The 21,821-nt window shown below is 32.3% G+C and overlaps 1 protein-coding gene across 1 annotated transcript in view; it reads right to left on the bottom strand.

Annotated features, from left to right (window-relative positions):
• Positions 1 to 21,821, bottom strand: part of LOC111032635 (putative transcription factor SOX-15) — an 80,632-nt gene that overhangs the window by 39,523 nt on the left and 19,288 nt on the right. The gene's annotated exons all lie outside the window — the stretch shown is intronic.

The raw sequence follows: 21,821 nt of genomic DNA, 5'->3' as shown, positions 1-21,821 counted from the left end.
TATGAGTGAGTGTGTGTGAATGGATGTTGGATGGAACAGTATTTTGGCATTGACGTCGCTCGATTGTTGGTGGGCAGACATGGCGGCGACGGACACCCGATATAACAGCCGTGCGCTACGCCCACGCCGCGTGTGCCAGGTTGGTTTGTAGTAGGTACACTATCGATAGTTTTCGATTCGATTTGCTGTCTAACTTTAATATTCGCATACATTATCTGCAAAGTGTTTCTCGCTAAAAACTATAATAGATTATTAATATCACGTATCGACTGCCGTCACTCATCTAAACTACTACGCCCCCCCTCCCACATACAGTTGTTCAGACTGGTATAAAATGTACCTATAATCTTTTATAGCAATAATATTATTAATTATAATAATAATAATAATTATTGAACTAGACGCGTCTAGTCAGTCACATTCATTAATATTATTTACACACATCACGGCGCACGTACAATTACATGCAAATTTATGAGTGCGCGCACGCGCATGACATCTAATCGTAATTCATTGGTACGTCTGCTGCACACAACATTAATACTATAAAATAAATCATAATATTATACTTTTAATAAATATGTAGGTACGAATTTCGTTCATAGATGATTAGCATGATAATCCGCATTTATGTTTAAAATATTTATATTATAATATATAGCCGCTAAACCACTCTAAAGCAAAAAATACCTATTCGTAACAACGTCGTACAGGAAAACATTAATTACCTGTGTGGCCGTGTAACGAGTATACCTTATCAACTGATATTTATTCAATATTTAAAAATAATAATGATTGGTTTATGCCATTCACTATTTCACTGTAATATATTGGAAACGTATTAGAATCATTTTTTTTCTATTACTCTTGATGGAATTTACACATTCGTTCAGAGACGATGAAGTCAAATTTTTACAAATGCATTTATAGTTTCATTCATGTATAAAGTATAACTGTAAAAAGGCGTGATAGTAAAAACAAATATAAAAATTTTAAATTAAAAACACTTTAAAACCCTTGACATTAGCAATACTTAAGGGAGGAACAATTATTTAAAATGGATAAAATATTTAAATTAATGTGAATATTTAAATTATAATAATATCTAAAAATGATTAGTAAAAAAAGTATAATGGATAATGATATTCTCGTCTCATCCTCCTATAAGAATAATAATTCATAAAAGTATACATAATACATATCATTAAGAGTTAAGAGTTATGAGTTATATAATATTTTGTTGCATTCCATTAAATGAGTACAGCCAAAATAAAGAATAACTGATAATTTTATTTTAGTTAAATTTAATTAAACTAAACTCATTAACATTTTGAAATACAAAAAAAAAACATTTTACTATTAACATAAATTATTTAATGCCTAGCATAATAATATGAACAATTAAACTAAACCTTGTTATTATGAGAATGACTTATAAAATTACTATAAAAAGTATTTTAACTTTCTTAAAAAGTTTATTTTATAATAATTTTGTACAGAGTTCCATAAATACATAATTATAAAATAAATGTCAATTAATATGCTAAGAGTCGCTGACAGAAGGTAACTTATTATTATTATTTATATTTTACGCAACGGAAGCCGATTTTCGACTGCCCTTGAGAATATATAGATGTATAGCTCTTCATTGCATTAATTTTTATTAAACGAACAATTTTGTAACCTCGTTTTATACTTAAAAGGAAATTAGTGTCCATGTGGTTAAATACATCAAGGAAAATATGTGCCGTCGACATTCGTATTACAAAAGTCTATTTTATATAAATTCTATAAAACGAATGACCCTATTTTATAAAAAAAAATGCTAGTTATATTAGAGTAAAAACACTAAATTATTTTCGTTTTTTTCTTAAATTATTTAAATTAATTAAGAAGGCGTCACATCACACCGAGTTTGTTATTACTATATGTGTCTTTCACTCATGTGATATAGCATAATTTATATTTACACAAATCGTTCATTAACAGAAAACTGGTTGTGTTTTTAGCTTATTGAATATTAAAGTTTTACAATTTACAAATTTGAATGAATAATAACAGTTAATATTATATATTTAACTAATGACTAAGTATAGTAATATATTTTTTACATCAAATTAATTAGTGAGATAAGAGACGAGAATGCTAAAATCACTGCAGCATAGGAATACAGGATCCACGTAATACTAATAACGCGTGTTGATCAAGAAGTTAATGTACGAATCAGTTGTATCACTTATATAGGACAAATCATTTTAACATTAAAATATACACCAAAAACGATTAGATCATAATTCATACAAGTTGACGCCAAAAACACAAACTGTTCAAGTTATTATTTTTATTATTTTAATCTGATTGGATTTTGGTATGAACTCCAGTGTATTAATTAAAATGTTAATTCGCTTAGTAGACGACTGCAGTACCTACTCTGCTACAGGTCTAGCTCTAGTTTGGAGGTATTTTATACTGTATAGTAATTATTAAAACCGCATAGTTAAGATAAATAGCAAGCTATATATTATTATATTTATTTATTTATTTGTCGTGTGATTTGTATAAAACATTAACAATTTTGAATGTTAGTAAATAATATAATTTAAAAAATGGTATGAATTGATAAAATAAAATATAATATATACATACATATACATATTAGATATATGAATAGATAAAATTAGATAAGATTATTATATTATACAGCCTTTGTAAAATAAAAGGCTCACGATTTTCACCTATATTCAGCACCATTTTATATAATACGATAAATGACCGTATCTAGTAGGCAATACTACCATATATTGGTAGCTACCAATATACACTATAATCGGATATTTATTTTATTCGTTTCGTTCGCCTATAAGTACTCGCGGAGATTACTTACACAGATTTTATATAATAATGTTTCTGCGTGAAATGATAATAACAATAATATTATTGTGCCCGGGATTAGCTTGAAGTGGGGTCATAATATTACCTACATACAACACGATTCGCGCGCACGCGACAGCCCGCGAAGCGTCTCGAATCCGAAGTTTGGCAACGGCGCTCGCGTTATAATAATAATAGGGCACCGCTGTCGGGCGGCGCCCCTCGTTCCCCTCCGAAAAATCACGCAGGACATAATATTATAACAATATTATTATTATTATTATTATTATTTTTCTATAACGGTCTATTGTCTCGAGGAGAATCACTCGACGACTACGAGTTGCCCCGACAATAATAATAATTATTATCGTCTTCGATATAACGTATAATATGTGTATGTATATAGTTATACATACAGTGTACGCGCGTCGGTCCTCCTACACGATTTCGTTTCCTACCTTTCGCGGGATACGCTTCTCGGCTAGTGTGTATATTTATTTATTATTATTATTAGGTTTTTTTTATACTTCCCATTCATGACTCCGAGAGAGAGAGAGGGAAGTGAGAGGCGAGTGAGAAAGACACAAAGCGAGAGAACACGCGCACGCGTGTGTTAATGGACGTCGTCTCTTATTATTATAGTCGTCTCGCGCGGCGATCGTTTCCCCACGTGCCCTTGCTACCGGTTTCCGAAATACAACGTATACGAATACATATAATAATAATACACGCACACCAAAATTGTATAGGTATAATATCATTATGATTGATAACGACCATTATTATTGGGCTGGTCCGAGACGTCCGTCCGCCGCGGCAGCCTACTGGTGTTACGCACCGCGATACTAAACGATATCATAGCCTAAAGCTATGTAGCCATAAGGTACATAAAATAATATGTAATTTGTAATATTAGGCCATAATAACGTGGTTGACGTAAATTAACGAAATACCTAATAATAATAATTCCGTCGTGAAATATGATCTTTAAGAGGAGAATATTATCTTTTGTAAAAGAAAAGTTCTTATAGTATACAAATACATTATTTCAAACTTGAATAACTTTTTTGTATTTGTGATATCGAGAAAATTAAGACGGTAATAAAGCACAGTAAATGCTCTCCTCTTTATAGATTGAAAATATTGTTGCTCAGCTTGGACTACAGTCTGAGCGGTTATATCCTGCGTATAAAACGATTTTTGCCATGTTGCACGTTTTAAGACGGAGACAACACATGCGGGTGTGGCGTCCTCAATAACCGTCGAGTACAAAATATCTAAATCATGTTCGTCTTACAATTAGTACTTAGTAACCATACCTAAGTGATATTTTATTTTTCAATCGTTCGTCCCAAACATATAAATTTTTGTCGGTGTGAAATGTGAATTATAAAATTCTAAAAATTATTTTTTTTTGTTTTTATAAAATATGTGTGACGTCTGTGTTTAACTTTAACGATAAATATGACCATTAAGTATCGTTATTCATTATATTGAATAAATGTAATGTAAAAGTAAATTGAAATGTTATTTACTTTATCTTTCCTAATCTATACCTTTAATTAATATTATATAAGGCCCAGAAAAATATATGCGCCTGATTAAAATGTTTTAAGTTTCACCATAAAGTCGTTGGTTGTCCTTTATAATGACTTTAAATCTCCATTTAGGCTACCTGTAGTCAACCTGCATTAAGAATCAAGATTCTGCACGGTATAAAAATAAATGGGCACCTGCCACCTATATGTATGTACAAATAGCTTATAATAATTATAAAAATACATATTTAAAAAAAAAAATTAAATATTGAAATATGTTATAAAGATAAGTAATATATAGGTACAGTGTAATAAGGTCCTATGACTGGACAACCTTCATTATCACAGTAATCTATGTCTATTCATGTTCGCAAATTTTCTTTCACCAATTTGCAGCTGTATGATGTACACATTGTAAATAACATTTTATGTTTTTAGTAAGGAGAAATGTAATAATTTTTGCTTTGACAATGCATAATAATAATTTAAAATCACACATGTCTTTTTAGATTTATACAACGTGTGTATGATGCAATCGTAGGTAAATCACTGCAATTTAATATATTAATTATTAACAATTAATTTCCAAATTATTACTATACGAGTTCAAAAAATATTATTTTGGTAATATTATTCATCAATTTTGTGTTCTACGAAGTTTGATATTTGATAATTTGAATATTATTTTGAATAAAATGTATAAAACATTTTCACTAATTAATAAACTGTTTTTAAGTATGAAGCAAAGTATAAAAAGGATGTGATAATTGAAAAGATTAAACAATTATTACGAAATTATCATAACACAAATTCCGTCGTGAATGCATATATGCCATGATCACAAGCATGACGTGGCCATTAACTTTTAATTTTGGATGATTCATCAAATTCGATCGCGTTTGGTTGAAAATAAACTAGGTTTATGGTAATAACATTAACTGGCGCGTAACTCGAAAGTATTGTAGTCACTTTACATATTATAAACTATGTTCCATTTATAAGTCAAGCAAATACAATGAATAAAATCGATAAAGACGATGAAGAGTGTTCAAAATCATTGCGATTTTTAATCTTTGGTACCTAATATATATTATTATTAAATAGGTACCTACTTTATACCAATATAATGAAATTATAAATGACATATAAAAGTAATTTAAATAGATACATCTAGATATGTTTAAAACGCATCGTGGTTGGTTTCCGCATAAATCTAAATTTGTATGTTAAAGGGAAATGAAAAAAAAACTCGAACATTCTGATGGTTCGTCACTTATTCCACACGTAAGGTAGGTATCAAACGTGTGGCGAACGCGAGGCGGCGGCGCTATAGTGGAATTTTTTTTCCTATCCGCAGGACAAATTTCCACTGGGTCGGCGGCGGCACCGGCAGAATTCCTGGTCGTCCGTATATGACAGATAGAGTGAGATAGAATGAGAAGACACATGGCAGGACGTCATCGTATAAATACATATATATACCTACACAGTGACGCGGCCTCGGGCTTATGTGACGTGGAGTCACGTATAGTGGACGCGTATACACTGCGTTTATTAAATATAAAGTATCCAGTAGCCTGCAAGTCAGTATTTTTATCGTTATTATTATTTTGTATTATTCTTTTCTATCAGGTACAAATAAAAGGAAACAAAATTACATTATATATTATATGTATATAATATAATACTATATAGTGATCAATTTCATTACGGACACCTAAAATACAGAACAATGCGAAAATGTACATAGTATACCTATTATATTGTGTATACGCATAGCCATTTAGGTAGGTATATTAAAAACAAAACCATGTCTGGAACAGATATGAGCAGAAATATCGAAAAGATCGTCGTAGGTAGGTGTGACATAATGAAACAAAAATATAAAAACTAAAAACAAACTATTGTATGTTAAATGTTGAACGTTTTTAATACGTGTTAATATTTCACGATATTTAAACAGTTATCATTTTATCAACTATATTACGATGCGCGACCTTATGAAATCAAATGAAAAGGCGTAAGTGTATACATTTATAATATGATATTACATAAATATAATTAATTTAATATAAAAAACCTAAAGATGCCATTAGTAATAATAGTGCCAACATATATAGATGTATTAATAATAATATTAGTATATAATGACGACTATCGGTAAGATGTCTAATAAGTCAATCGAATCTCCATAAAGTCCGACCGAGTAAACTAGTACATCGTGAAGGCCCATTGATCGCGGAACGGCGTTTCCATTTTTTTATGTCCCCCATTATAGGAACAGATAAGTGTCTAAATCATTTTCCATGCCGATAAATTCAATACGACATTCCACCTAATACCTACGGCAATACGCGCACTGCTATTACTACACACACATTGATATATAAATATAATACTATTTTATATTCTCTCTTGATTCACCGCCGCCGCCATAGCGTATAACATGGCATATGTGCGAGAATTACGAAATTAATTTTACATCGGAAAAATTATAAGAAATATAAACAAAATTAAAAAAAAAAAAAAAAACCGATAGGCATACATAACGATATACGGTATTAATAAAACATAAATATATATAATATTCGGTCGAAACTCGTTGTGTATATATTATAATTTATTCTGTAGATATAATATTATTATATATTGCTCATGATGCGTCCGTCGCCGCCACCGCCGCCACTGCCGCCACAGAGAGCTTGCTGGGCGCGACGGAAGGCGTTTCCTGTCGGATTCGTGGTCGGAATGACGAAATCACTAATATCGGGATAGCGGCTAGCGACCCATTATATATATATATATATACACACACGCGCGACACAAGGGGTATATAGGAACCTATATATGTATATGTATATATATATATTTATATTTATAATAATAATAATGTATGTGTATATGCCGACCGAGTGGGTTAAGGAGCGCACCTCGTATAGCGAGTAAAAAAATGCATACGCGTCATATACATAATACGACTATAGTATGCGCGTGTGTATAATAAACGTATAAATCGATTATTATTATAATATAGTATATTAAATTTTTTATTTTCGTTATTCCACGACTCCCTTAATGCTATACATGCAAGTGTAGTATGTACAACGCGAAGTCGTGATCCACGCGTCTCTAAACGGACGTTTAAACAGCTAATTGCGATCGTCTATTGTTCTCGGGATCTATGTGTTTTTTTCGGGATTCGTGATGATTACGATTATTATTATTTTACTTTATAATAGATGTGTGTGTGTGTGTGTGTGTGTAATGTGTGTATTATATGCACCCACAGTTTTGCATACAAATCGTCCGGGTCGTTTTTGTCACGTGCTCTGCACCGAGCGCGAGCTCTGTCTTAGGTGTTGTAGTTATTACACGCACTCACCTTTATACCCCACGCCAATAATTATCGGGGTAATTTCGACCGTTACGAATTTTCCTTTTTTCCTCTCTTATATTCATCTCGTCCGTTGTCTGTAGCGCGTGTGCGTTCGACCCCGCGTCGCCCTTCCTCGCGTTCACACCTTTATGACATTTTTATACCGTCGTAATTCATAATGACCACCGCCGCCGCCACACCGCCCCGTTAGGCTATATACGTATAATAATATGTAGGTATAATTGTATAACTATATAATGTAATGTCATCGCGCGCGACGAACGTTTGACACGTACGTGGTCAGCTGAACGGAAAACGCGATGAACATGATGAAAGAAAGAAAAAAAGAAATCGGTACGTGGGTCTATGTATTATTTTTGAAATTTTAAACAACACAGAAAAAAAGTACCAATTTACGGTGTTTGAAGAAAAACAAAAAAATTAATTTAATTTAATTTAATTTTAAAAAAAGGAATAATAATTTACAAATCTGGATAAATACCGTGTATACCGTTTGTTAAATCAACTTAATTATGGCCTGCCTACTTTTTTCCGAGAAAAGCTTGCGTATAGCGTCGTAGAATTTAATCAACCAAATCGGCTATTAAAGGTAATTTAAAAACAATTTTATAATTTTATTTGAATAAAGTACGCTAGCTATATAGTAAGTACTTTTGGATATAAAAATTATTTAATATGCACTCGTTGCAATCATATTAGTTAGGTATAGGTTTTTTTACCTATTCATTATGATAGCGATAATAATATACCTAACCCATTACATTAATATGAAAAACGAAAAAATCAAAAATTGGAAATATTGCTTTAAGTTCACAAACAATAACAAAAATAAAGCAAAGTAAATTAACTAATAATGGTTTTTGGTTTTTGAACATTATACATAATTACATAGGATATATAATCACAAAAATAAAGTTTTGAGAGAAACTAATAAATAGTATACGACCTTTATACTATATTATTATACCTTTAGTAGCATAAGGTATTAATCGTATTATGATATTTGAGGAAAATGATTAAGCAACTTAAACTCAGATTAATATAATGTAAGTAAATAAAAAACTGTAAACACGTATACGTACCTAGGTACCTATAAATTAAAAGAGCCTAAGTTAGAATAGGAAAAAGAATGATCAATATAATAAGTAATTATCATTGATAAAACTTTAATTCTAAATTTTTTAATTAAATAATATATTTTATACGACTTCAGTATTTTATTTGGTTATAAATAAATGTAATTTAAAAGTTGTTTCATTGGTGTCGATCAGAAGGTTGACACATGCATTGTTACTAAATAGTGTAAAATATAAGTACAACAAAACTACAAAATCAGAAATATCATCATGCAACCATACTAAAACTATGGCATGCAAAGGAAAAATATTGTACAGAATTATTAAATATTATCAGACATTATATTAAAATCTGATATTGAAAAATCATGTCAAGAGGAAACTTAAAAGAAATACAATATAATGAAAATAAAGCGTCTACTTATTATCTATAAATATTTACAGGTAGAAGTAGTAAGTTAAAGGAATATACATATTATATAACTTTATATAGCTTTAAAACGCGCTGAATCGGTGCGAAGGTTATGGTTAAAGCAATTTTATACTATACGGTCAGCTGCACACGGTTATTAACAAAATATAATTTACATATACACACATACGAATGCAATTGCGTGAAATACGTCGAAAATAAATATAATATGGGTACGATGGTTTTTTTTACGTAGAAAATAAGTGCGTGTTTAAAGATATACGGATAAATGCGCGTACCTATATATGTATATTGTATTATATAATATATATAGTTACACATCATGTAAGTATGGAATATATTTTAACTCAATAAAAATAGTTCACCAATATTTGATTGTAAACCAAGGAACTTGCAGGCAACAAAAATGTATACAAAGCTTGAGAATTAGTAAGAATCAGGAGATAACGTACATAGGTACCGTATATATATTGATGATATTAAATTGTTAAAATTAAAACAATTATAGTAACACCTATATACCTACCTAGTATTGAGAAGAGCGATATTAAGTTGTAATTTCGATAATTTTAAAGATTTATTGACTTAATCCCTACAAAAACTTAAGATATACTAATTATACTGTACAGAGGTAAGAACCTTCAACCTACATAATATACTGTACAGAGTACTTATACATATATATTCTAAAATAAAGTGATCATGATGCTAACAATATAGTTTATATTATAGGCAGCTGTTAACATACTATAACAATATATTAATATAGTTCCTATATAATATACTTTCTTAAACAACTATAAAACGATTAATATCGGAGTGTGACAACTCATAAACCGTTATCATTTCATATGTTATCAGAAAATCGACGGTGAGACAATATGGATTCCGGTGCTCGATTTATTATTTTGGGCCTGTACTAAGACGTATTGAGTTTCGGAGGGTATATAAACTGAGGAATGGAAGAAAATTATTGGCCCTCACGGCTCTTTGCAGGGGGAGTGGTTGAAAGATTCGACGACTGTAACAGGGCGCGTTTGTGTTGTGAATAATATATTATATTGTACAAAGGTACAAATGCGATCAAATAATACATAGGAACCTATACCTAATGTAATATTAATATATTATAATTAAATAATAATAATGACATCGGTTTGGCGGAGTGCACGTGCGCTTGCGGCGAGATTTCGTACGCCGCAGAGACGACAGCCGCTACTGCCGGAGAGGAGGTCGTCCGCCGAATCGGGTAGGGGAAAAACGGTACGCATAACCCGTCCCCCAAGCTCCGCCTATACGCAATCACGCACAAATATCGGCGGCGGCGGCGGCGTCCGTGTAACCGGTTACGCGGTGGAGTCTGTCGGCGGGTCCGGCGGATACCATTCGAGATGAGAACGCGAGGAGAAAAAATTATAATAAAAAAATAATAAATAAATGCAAACCTGGTAAACCGGCGACGGCGGTGGCGGCGGCGACGTATTATTATTATTATAATCTGCGCGCTTGGTGCACACTGTATAGGGCTGACTGCAGGCGACCCGAAGAGAAGCGGCGGTGGTGGCAGCGGCGTCGGTAAGGTGAAATAAATTGAGAACGGAAAAAAAAATAGTGTACTGTGGAAATTTTATTCAAATGACCAATCGCAACCAAGGACAGATGGACGGTTACTTTTTTTTTCCAAACGTATAATATGCAAATCGTAATATATCCCTTATAAATATTCATCGCGCGGGCAGTGTACGCACACGCACACACACACACACACACACATTAAACGTCTACACGCATGGCGTATATATACAATATATTATAATAGTCTAAGTTGCGTCTAAGTATGGAACGACAACGGCGGCAGCGCATCGAGCCGATGTATAAAAACGTTATAATATTATTATTAGGTATCATCTTCGCCAATGCCGCCGCCGTCACCTTGGGGTTTGTATTATTATTATTATCATATTATATAGGCGATTCGACGGAAAAGAGTCGAGTCTAGTTGCCTATATAGGTACAGCGGTTGCGGTGATATAATAGAGGAAAATATTATAAGAGGGTATAGGTATTAATGTATTATATAATATATATATATATGCCTATATTATATAGATATGTATGGCTTTATATGGCTTTATATGGAAATCAGCACAATTAAAATAATTAATACATTATATATACAGCATATTATACACACAATATATTATAATAATCACCCGCCGACGGGGCTTATAAGAGCGCGAATGACCACGGACGTCCCTTCCTTTGTCGGCAAGCGATTTACGTGAATATATACTATGTATATTATAGTAAAGTTAAATATATATACGTACTCGTATATTAAATGCTGTCACGAAAACCCCGCCACGTAGACGACACTTGTTGAGTTGTTTTTTTTTTATGCACGTCTATATTTATCGTCTAAGTGTAAATTGTGCTCGTTGAATTTGTTTTCTTAGTTATAGACACAGGTATAGTGTCTATGTATAGGCAGTGTTAGATACGTGTTTAATACCTATATATAATATACACATAACATCGAGAATCAGTGTAATCAACCTTACTTTTGAAGTTTACGTTTATTATATTATACACTCGTATATAGATAACTGATAAGCATATAATAAAAGAGGACAAAGCATGCCATTTGACAAGTATTACCGAATTAGGTATTTTTTTTATAAATGTAATGGAAAATTGCAACCTCTAAGGAAAAATGAAATAATTACAGGAAAATAATCGTTTTCATAGAATTATTAATTCATAATTTTTTATATTTGTTTACATTTATTCTTATTATAAGTAACCTTATTATTATTATAAAATTCTGAATGAAGTTATTTCCTTCAAATGATTCGCAAGAATATGTAGATCGCCCAGAATTAGATGAAAATTCTGCCCATATTTTTGGTGGAAAGTTACAGTTAAACATTTTTAATAATATTTGAAGAGCAATTTGAAGAGTTGTATGATATAAATATAAATCCTGTAGATCGGGAAACAATTCGAACACTTTATTTTGTCCCGGAAACCAATTCCGTATTTCCCTATAATATTATATAGAATCTACATCACTATAAGTCTATAAGTATCATTTTATCATTTTGATTATGAATAATATACGAAGCGACGACGATGCACAATTGCACAATAATAATTAATAATACCTATGTTATGCCTATATTTATGCTTATTTTATTATAACTATTTTATCAAGGTTTTATACTTGGATTTTGCAAGCCTTTACAATAACATACTCAGATTATACGTAATTACGTAAATATACAATAAATTCTAAAAGAACGTCGTATACAATTGTCGCTACTCCTACAATGAGGCACCAGTGTATTTAATATAGGCGAAGACTGCAATGTGTAATTATTCTTTTTATTTTTTGTTACACTTGGGAAACATGCGGTGCGTTTCATACTTTTATGAGTCTGTAAATAATATGGAGGCTCTTTCAAAAAAAGTTTTGTCAACATTTCGTCACAATGCACAACACTATACACACACACACATACAATCAGAGACAGCGACGCCAAAATCGTTCAAGGGTTTGATCGAGTCTGACGCTGCAGAGCAAATGGATCGCGATGGCCATGATTGACTTATAATTTGGTCAACCAACGAAAAATAATGCAAAACCGGCAAGAGTGAGTAGGTATGTCGTATACGTATTGGACACCGGTTGCAATTGCCCGATCTTACCAGCGTACCGAAGACCGGGGGCTTTACAACCACACGATGTAATCCGCGGAACGACGCTAACGGAAAACTGTTGCCTAAATCCAGTGAGGTTTTGCTGTGGTCCACTGTGGTAAGCACAGCCGCACGGTCGCCTCGACTGACGACCTAATATACTGTTTACAGCACTAGTGTAGTTTGAATATCTTATATATTTATGAAACAGTCGTCGGGGCAGTTTTTTCCATGCCGTCTCCATTGTCCAATTCTCGAGTATTCACGTTTTTGTTTGTGAACGTGAATTACCTATACAGTTTTGTCTTGCAGTAGCAAAATAAGTCTCGATCAACCCGACATATCATATGTATAAATGAGGATTATAGAGAATAATATTACAGAGAGTAAAAGATTTATGATGCAAAAGTAGTTATGGATATGCCATATGTGTGTAACAGTTATTTAGAATTTAGAACTTAGAATTTATTTTAAGAGTAGGTCTGGAAAATGTAATAAAAAATAATAGAATAACGCGCTGCATAATAGGTCTTACAACTTTTAGGCGTTTACACTATATAATATATAAATAATACCTAAATATAAAATAATCTTTTGTCATTTATAAGCTTTACACATATTCGAAATTTAGTATTTATTACCCCATCGCAAAACATTGTATAAATATATAATTGATGAATAATTAATAAAATTGATTTGTATTTTTAAATGATATGTGTATAGTGTATACCTACCACATATCAAATACATAATGTTAATTATATTAAACTAATTGCAAAACATAAAATATGATTCAAGATCATAACTCATAATTGTCCAAAATATTATTAATGCGATCTGCCCCCAAGCAATCAGATGTTAATATGTTATTTACTGATGGTAAGAAATATTATGGTATATAATATTAGTACCTATATAAATATTATAATATTTAAGTTCTTATTCCTAAAAATAAGGAATTAGTTCCTTCAATCGTTCATATAAAAAATAATCATTTCCAGGAACGCGTTCCTTAACAACACTGAAGCAACTAAAAATTATATTTTGAATAAAAGTACACTCTGCAGTAAATATACATTTAAATTAATTAAGATGATAATTTTATTTCCTTCAAACTTCTAAAATCTAGAATAATTTTCAGTTGCAATTTCTCAAGAAAAATTACCTAGTTATTGGAAATAATCATCATAAAGAAATTTAATATAAATTGTGCAATTTTATATGTTTAAACGTGAGTAATATAAATTACATCTCATTTTACGAATATTCATAATTCAGGGAGATTTCCGCAAAAAAAAAATGCCTGTCAAAAAATGTTTCAGTACAATAATACAACTTTAGTCGACGTTAAATTTTATGCGATGTCCTTGTTCTAAAATAACAACATTTTACTGCAAAATACTTTTGAGGTTTAAGTAATTTATAAAAAAAATTCAGACTAAATCTTAGTCTTAAAATATTTTAGTGGGTGTTAGAAAACGTTGGTTAATATTATTATATACAATAAAATATAAGACCCTCGAAAACAATAAACATAATCTCAATCCACCTACACACACTCGCGTACTCAAAGCTACAATATTATATATATAAGATATATTTATATCTCACAACATGCGAAAACCTTGACAGTAATGATTTTAAGCAGGACAATACGTAAATGTAAATTGTTTTTTGTTTTGCCCTCGATAATGGTGTAGAGGTATACTCGTTAAGTCGTAAACGTTAATGTAGTCATGTTTTCGTATTAATTTGTTAGTCTGTCGCCAATGTGCGATATTACTCAATTGTCGTTGCGCCGCACCGATAGTAGGTATATATTTATTATAATAACACCCACTCATGTTCGTCGACGACGACGAAAACAACACAAAAGCCGTTATTGGGTCTTTAAGAATTTTAAATTTTATATGTAATGAAAAAGTGACGCCGTTCTGCGAACCATAATATAGTAGTGGTACAATACGCACTGCACTGACGATACACGGATTTATTTAAAAGTGATGGGAAAATTTAAGAAAATCAGCGTGAAACGTTTAGACAGAGTTAGACATTACATTATAGGAATTTATGGACGAAGAATGATCGAGAGAGGGGCAGAAGTCGAAGCTCGTAAAAGGGCCACTTGCGGTGGGATTTCGCTTTGAACCTCTCGCCGAGAGGTGTTATTTCATATAGGTATAATCATAAATCACCAATCGATAATACGCTGCACAATCTACCGCCGCCTTCACCGTCACCGCATATTTCGTATTTATTATAATGATCAAATAAGTAATAACGAAGAATCCGAAAGGCGTCTGTAAAACAGAACGATTGGAATGCCGCGCACTCGGCGTCAATCACATTAAACGTGACGTGTATATAGAGTTGTAAAGGCGCAGGTGGCGCGCAACAAGTGGAGCGCGCGACGGCAAACCGTCTGTGAAGGAGATTCGTACATGCGTGCTCTAGACTTATTGGTCAGGTCTGTTTATCAACAAGTACTGTTAAGTAATTTTTTATTCTGTGAGAAATCACCCAGCAGAATGTCAAGCACAGATTTGAATTAAAAAAATTACAAATGTCGACTGAAAGCGATTAACCTTGAACCGTTAATACTGAAATAAATTTTAAAATGATAAGTTTTAGTAGACAAGTATATACAATTATTTGGAATCAAAACAAACTTGTGGGATTTTATAAAAATAACGACAGTAACAAAAATAATATATTATTGTACATGAATATCACATGGGTTATTTTTTGTTAACCTGTGAACCGAAGAATATATATAAGGACGTTGTAGTCGATGTATAGCTATTCTGTATTCAAAACAAGTGCATGCATATCCTTTAAAAAATAATATATGTAGTTTAGTTTTGCAATGATTATTCGATTATTAATTTATTATCCACTACTCAATGCCCTAATTTAATTAACATCATTCAAATTAATGTAAATATGTTTTTGTATCTAGGTAGTTTGAGTGTTATGTACTGAATTTAATCTAGGTCAATTAATATTTTATTCATAATATAATATATATATATATATATTATAGGTATAATTATAACACATATAATATTCATTTTGTTAAATTAAAAATATAAATTGGACAATTGGATTGGCCTGCAAGTGAAATTCAAGTACTACAATACGCTCGTATAATGTAATAGATATATATATTGCAATGCTCAATTATATTGGGTTTAACTGGTAGGATGCATTGTAATTAAATTAAATCTTCACTATTTTAATATTAATTTATAAATTCTTCCTTTTAATTGATATCTTATAAGTTATAACTTATAAGTAAACCTAATTGTATGGCCGTATAGGTTATACCTATTGAAATGTGCCCAATATACATTGATGATTCCAAATATATGATATATGATATATGAAGAATCGTTCGAAATGTTAAATATAATTATTAGCAAGACGAGTTGTACGGTTAAATGAAAGATACAACACATAATATACATAATTGATAATGTAGGTAATATAAATACATAAAATAAGAAACAGAATATCTACAAAAGGTATCTATAATATTATACGCACACATATTTTATACAAATGCGTTTACGATTAATCGAAGAACAAGAGACGACCGTTTATTTAACTTTATTATATTATACAAACGGAATAGGAAAAAATGCACACACACAAACACATATACAATATACATACACAATGTACACGATCGGCGAACAAATGGCCAGCGACTGTCATACATTGACATTTTTATTCCAGCAAGACTATCTTTCTTTCGATACTACTGCTGCGCGGCTAGAGGGTTCAGTTGAGATATAGGTATAATATATGAAATAATGTGTATACCCATATTGTTATTTTTTTTTTCTTTGCGCACACAAACCAGATCTTTATACTATAATGCTGATTTAAATTACAAATATTATTATCATATACATGGAAAGAAAACCGTATACATATATGCCGCCGCGACCGCTGCCGCCGAATCCATGCCTCTGGCGGTCTGTCAGCGATATTGTCATGTTATAGTAAGTATATATATATACATATAACGCATACATACACACACACCAACATATGCTGGCGGCAAACGGTACCTTATTCTGGTTCAGTTTCTTCTCGTGTGTGTGTGTGTGTGTGCGCGTTAGTGTGTGTGTAGGTATGTTTATATATAAATCTCATCTCACATATTATATACCGGCTTCTAGAGAGAACCCATTTTAAAACCATAAATTACGCAGTGGCTCCGGACACAATAGCGGTTTCTTTGTATACATTATCGTCACCGGTAAATCTTAAGTTATTACATACACCAGACTTACTAATAGATTATTAGTACACACATTCGTCGGTGTTTATTCCCGGGACAGGAGCCGTACGCGCTGGGTCTCCCGGCGGCGGCAGTATCATAATAATATAATATAGTCTACTACGACGACGATAGGTAGGTACCTATCGTTAACCTATCTTTAATTTAATACATCATAACATTAAAATATAAAAATAATGCATAATATTTTAATTGTTGTAAAAATAAAAATTAACAATAACTAACAAGAATAACGTCGATGACATAACTAATTAATATAAACGTCCCAACGGCCGTCGCCCCACCGTCGGGGTTTAATACATTTTTTTTTCAAATCTTTTGTTTCAATTTTCGAAGTAAAAGAGGAGAAAAAATATATATAGGTGTGTATACATCTATACGACGGCGGGTCCATATATTATGACGGTTGTGCAACTCGTCTATAACCTTGCGCTATCCAACCGAACCGATCCGGCCGGGCGTCTTAATTAATCTCGGACCTTGAGAGTGTATTCCTTCAGTTCCCGATGGCCTATACCTACAGACATTATTGGGTATGCCGTATGCGCGGTAGTGTATACTATTTTATTACATAGCGAAACAATTTGTAATACCGTTGTGCATGACTTAACAATAGTACACAACAGTAGGTAAAGTGCAAGGGTATAATTTCGGTTCTACATCAAGTTAAAATATTAATACTAAACATTTGTACACATATACTATAACACCGACCACGTGTATGACGTATGATTTGCGAGTGAGCTTCAAAAAACCAAATTCCTAATAAATCTGATGATACTTCCTCATCAACAACGTAGCCGTCCGTCGTCACCGCCGCTAGAGTAATTTAAAACAACAATTTTCGTGTAAAAATACGCTCACTGATGGAAGGTATTTACAGAAAAAAAGTGAGTTATTTTATGTATAATATGAGATCTGTATGTCTGTAAGTCGATGCGAGATGGGTATCTCGACCGCGTGTCGTTTTAAATATTTGTGATCTGAACTTTTTGTTGTCGCGTTTGAGATACGAGATTTAATAAGCCACACAAACTCCGTGATTTTATTTTAGAAAAATTGATAAAAATTCGAGAAAAACAAGTTTGAACAAAATTATTATGTTGTCTTCCGAACTTATGTACGACGGATTTTTAAGACGGTTAGATATGTTCCGATTCGAACTGCGATAATATTGGGGAAAAAAAACAGAAATGAAACGAAATAAAAAATTTACCGAAAATATAAAATAAAGAAACAACAACTATTTTCGAGCCATAAAATAAAGGACATGCCGGAAGGCTTGTTGTCACCAGCAGGAGCCGCGCCCACGGATCCTTTATGCCCCGCGGGGGGCTGTGGCGGCAGCGTTTGGTAGTCAAGTGAGAAGCGCGAACATTCAAATTGAAAAAAAAAAATAAAAACCCACTCCGGAGGAGCCATGCCGAGCATACTTGTGTGTATATTCGTATATGTGTGTGTGTGTGCAAATGTGTTTGTATATATTGGTAGTGGGGGGCAAAAGTAAAAGACACGTTTAAGTATGCCTATATACCTAATAACATTACCTGAGTTGCGGTCAGAGCGCGCGAAAAAGGATTAAGATTAAAAAAAAACGCAAAATGTAACCAGAACCATAAAACATAACGAGTCGAAGTGACCTATGAACTCCAATGTTGGTCTGTTGGTGTGTACGCACCGTGTTTGCCTCGGCCAACGCCTCTTACGATATATATATATATATCGATATGCAGCGTTTTATATACCTATATTATACACTATAATAATATATAATATATATGGTAAGAAACCGCTCAACCGCCTTCTTATCTTTTTATGTGGTGGCGGCGGTGGACTTTTAAACGTCTTCGAGTTCGAAAAGCGTTTTTTCATTTTTATTTATTATTTTCACAGCTGGCCGAAATCATATAATATAGCTGGTTATATTATACGTAAATATTACGCGCGTACATATAGGTACAATATTATTACGATATTTTTACGAGTTTTCACTGTGTGTCGAAAATAAAAATAACATTTCGGTCGAAACGATTACGGGACCGGATAAAAAAAATAACGAAATCATGAGACTGGACGGTGCTGACGTCGACGAGAAGATTGACAATTCGGTGCGTTTCAAATGTTCGTTTTGTACATATTAATATATTATATTATAAAGTCTGCCCGTAAGCGCTAAAACAATAATGTACTCGTCATTACACGAGCATCGTCAAGCTGTGACGACCGTTACTTATATACGAGAAGTCGAACGTGTTGAATCGCGTTTATATCTCGTTGAATATATTAAAACAATTTATGAGGAAATGCCTTTTTTTGTTGCCACAATACTGTGTCTGCGATTAGTGTCCAAAATCAAATATATACACTCAAGATACAACCGTACTAATGCCATGAGAGTTGCGATTGATCTAATCGATGTATTTAACATTTGATATTAAATCATCTATGTACATATCACTAATCACTATGCAGGTACTACTAAACATATTGTACTATTCTCATTTGATACATTTTTTTTTTAAGTATATGAAACGATTGGTTTGTTTGGGAATTCGAGTTGAAATCGGCAGGAACTAGTGTACATATATATGTACCTAAGTAGAGTTACGCATTGAAGAGAAAATAATACCAATTACGTCTGATCCTTTTAAATAAATTCAACTATTATTGTCATGCACGATACCCTTCACGTATGTCCACCTATCGCAAATTTAAATAAGATAATAAGCTCATCAGTATGCAAACAAGTTTATATTATTATACAACAACATATAATTGTTAGCCGGCAATTTTATAGTTATATTATTTTGTAGAATCGAGTTTCCGATCGCATAATAATATATTGAAATCGAACTCCACTATGTGTATATCCAGATACATTTCAAAATCAATCGCTTATACGATGGTTTAAAAAAAAAACCGTATTATACTATATCAATGAATATATCACTTTTTATTATATACGGTAGTGTGTTTTTTTATGTTACCGGAGAACGATTACTGTTGAAGATCTTATCAATATTATTAATGTGTATAGTTTTTAATTGAAACGAGCAAATAACACAGTCGAACAAGAGATATTTTGATTACCATCTATTGTTTTATTAGACATCCGTTTGGTTTTTAAAATATTCTGAATATTTATACCAGACACGAAATAATAATATAGTTTTACTTTCGATACTTATATTGTATCAATTATTAGTTTCAACGGTACGACACAGTTATACAGTATAAACTTGCCAATCAAATCACGTGGTGTGTAATATAAAAGTATATACATTTGTGTCAGACACATTTCTATGTAAAAAAAAAAAAACGATTGTGGACATTATGTTCGCAGAGTGTAATCGTAAAATGTGTTTGTTTTTATTTTATTTTTATATATATAATTATACTCATAAACGACGGTGTTTTATCATTGTACGTGATATATATATATACGCAAGGGTGATCATATAGGTATTGCGTTAAAAAAATAAAAACTACTTTGCGCAAGGATTAGATATGAGGACGACAAAGTCGGTGGCGATGCGTTATATCGAATTTTCTAAGGTAACAACCGGTTTGACTGTGTGTGTAAATAATATTGCAGTGAGTACGCGAATTTCCTTACGTTTAATTGACATCGCCAAAGACGTCGTACGAAACGTTCTAATAAAATATAAAACTATGATATGATATTAAGTTTAAACGAATGGTACAGACAAGGCGGCGGATACAGTGGTACAGGCAGAAGAGTTCAGCACGAGTGAAGGGCGAGAGAAAGAGAAATAAAGAGTAAAGTTAGATAAGAAAAAAAATAGTAATAATAATAAAGAAAAAGGGATACTCGATTTAAATACAAACAGGGGCGTTTTGTTCTATTTGTTCTGCTGTCGTCGCGAGGTTAATGCATTTGGCCCTTATATGGATATGTCGGGTTTGGCGCGCGCAATAAGATACCGAGCTCGTGTTGCTCGGTAAAAATTTACGTATATATGATATATATATATATATATATCATCTCGCCTTTGTACAAATAGAGGACAAAGACAATGTATACCGACTATGTATATAAGACGCACGCGCGTATGTGTGTGCGTGACGTGTCGTATATATGAGTCTGTGTGTTTGTTATATTATTTATTTTATTTTTTACTTGCGTAACTTTCAGCGACTTACTACCCTATTGTTTTAGCCGCGCGTATAGCACGAAGACCTATACTGAACAGTTATCCCCGACTAGGTGATTATCCACCGTCTAAAAATATTGTAACAGGTGTGCCGTGTGCGTCGATGTTATCCGCGCGCATATCTATTATAGCGCCGCTGCGACCCAAAACAGCTGCGACGGAACTGTTGTTAAACACGGGTCGCAATAACTATAGGAACCTACCTAAAATACCGTGTGGGGGCGAAGTGAATTTTAGAAAAAAAATTACTGTCGTGCGAAGCAGGTGAACGAATTTTCGATAAAATATGTGTATACATGCTGCAGTTGATTGACGACGACCGG

The sequence above is a fragment of the Myzus persicae genome, unplaced genomic scaffold (assembly GCF_001856785.1).
Source record: "Myzus persicae strain clone G006 unplaced genomic scaffold, MPER_G0061.0, whole genome shotgun sequence".
In the NCBI taxonomy this organism is placed as follows: domain Eukaryota; kingdom Metazoa; phylum Arthropoda; class Insecta; order Hemiptera; family Aphididae; genus Myzus; species Myzus persicae.
Note: the sequence above shows the minus strand (reverse complement) of the source record. Positions and strands in the feature narration are given on the sequence as shown.